At 32.5% G+C, this 1,995-nt stretch overlaps 1 long non-coding RNA gene across 1 annotated transcript; it reads left to right on the top strand.

Annotated features, from left to right (window-relative positions):
• Positions 1 to 233: 233 nt before the first annotated feature.
• Positions 234 to 1,395, top strand: LOC114274296 (uncharacterized). Its single transcript, XR_003633364.2, has 2 exons — positions 234 to 340; positions 877 to 1,395. It is a non-coding gene; the product is annotated as an uncharacterized LOC114274296 (long non-coding RNA).
• Positions 1,396 to 1,995: the final 600 nt, after the last annotated feature.

Raw genomic sequence — 1,995 nt, 5'->3', positions numbered from 1 at the left:
ATATATATATTGAATTGATGTCAGTTTGTATTAATTTTGATTATTTGGTAACATAATATTAATCTACATAGCAAATATATATAATAAAAATAATTATAATTTGCCGTGTTCGCCGATGTGTCACCATTTTTTTTGAAATCACCGTATCCGTGTCTGTGTTTGTGCTTCATACATAGTTTATGGGTTTTTTTATATATATATTTCTTAATCAATCTCTATAAATAGCAAGTGGTCATAGAGCCAACATGCAGAATAGAGAAGGACTCGAGAGTAATTTTGATTAGTGATTGAAGACATGGGATCAGCTTGTGCTCTCTTCACTCTCTTCTCATTGTTCCTGGTAAGGATAAGCATTCTCCCAGGGCAAAGTAGTACATAATATATAGGATGGACCAAAGGGATGCTTGGAAGCAACCAGCTTTCTAGGTTTCGAAAACCACCCTTATTGTATTAGTATTAGTTAAAAATATTTTTCAATTATATAAGTCCATCCCTGAGATTAGAATCATGTGTCTGTGTACAAATCCATTATAGAATTTCACAATTTTAAAACTGAAATTTTAAAAACTAAAAAATTCCACAGTTTGGAAAGTGTGAAATTTCACTTTTTAGGTTTGAAGGGTTGGTTTTGTTGTATAATTGTGCATTAATCTGAAAATAAACCTCCAAACCCCAAGGGGTTTAAGAACTATCAACATTATATAATCTCATATATTTTAGCCCCTTCGAAATCTAAATAATTTTAACTTGGCATCCCAAACTTCATAAAGATCTCATGGGCCTGATACAATTTTGAGTATTTTATAAAAGAAACTAGCATTTTGATCACAAAAATCAAATAAGTTGTAACTCTTTGTGTGTCTCTTTATTGAGCAGCTTGTTGCTAGCAGTGTTGATACAAGAATAGACCAAGGAGAATACTGGCAAGTCATCATGAAAGATCAGCCCATGTCGGAAGCAATTGAAGGCCTCATCATCCACTAGGGCTTGGTGTCGTCACCTCTCTCCAACAAGAAAACCGACTATCACACGACAACAGAAGCAGCAACAAACAACAATCAACTTGTCAATGATTCTGCAGAGAAGAAGGCTTTCGTGAAAGACTTTGAGCCAAGGCCTTACCATGACAATGAAGTTGATCTGAAAGGCAAATCATTTGTTAAAGATTTTGAGCCGAGGCCAGATATTAGTACTTATGAACATTGAAGGGCAATCACAAGCATGCATAGGAACTTGGAAGTGGATTATGTGAGATATATCTATATATATGGTTGAATCTAAATAATTAAGAAGCACATGTTGTATGTTTGTGTGGTGTACGGGTTTGTAATTGTAGTTTACAGTGAGTGATTATGTTTAATTACTCAAAATAAGAAAAGCTTGTTGTGATGGTGATTGAATAATAGTAATAAAGTTGTTTTTTTTTTTTTTTTGTTTTACGTCAAGAAATCTTTAAAGTCTCAATAATTTTACGGATACCAAATTGAATATACAAAAATACAGATAGATGTCATACATGTTAGATGGTGGGATTCTACCATGAGTTGTGCGGACTTTCTAATGATAGGCTTTATCGTCTAATGAGGATGATCACATGTATTTTCTGTAGTCGGTTATGTGAAGTAATTATCATGTCTTTTCGAAATACCATATTATGTTGGTTGTGTGTTTGTCCAATAAGAATACACTGTGTACTAAGAAATATGGTATACCATTATTTGAATACTCCAAGAAATTCATCACTTGAACTTGATTATTAGAAGACAATTACAAGTTTTTTTTTTTTTTTTCATGATCAATGAAAAAGCAAGTTTTTTTTTTTTTTAAATTTTTAGGTAGGAAATAGATTTTTGTATTCAAAACGTGGAAATATTTTCTAGAGTCTTAACAATGCCACCAATACTATCAACACCATCATCACCACTCTACCACCACCATCAATAGCTCATCGGTTCCAAGATCTCAACTAATCACAAAAATCATTTTATGTGGAAG

The sequence above is a fragment of the Camellia sinensis genome, chromosome 2 (assembly GCF_055761805.1).
Source record: "Camellia sinensis isolate YWXY chromosome 2, ASM5576180v1, whole genome shotgun sequence".
Classification (NCBI taxonomy): domain Eukaryota; kingdom Viridiplantae; phylum Streptophyta; class Magnoliopsida; order Ericales; family Theaceae; genus Camellia; species Camellia sinensis.
This window is presented reverse-complemented; position numbering and strand designations above follow the sequence as displayed.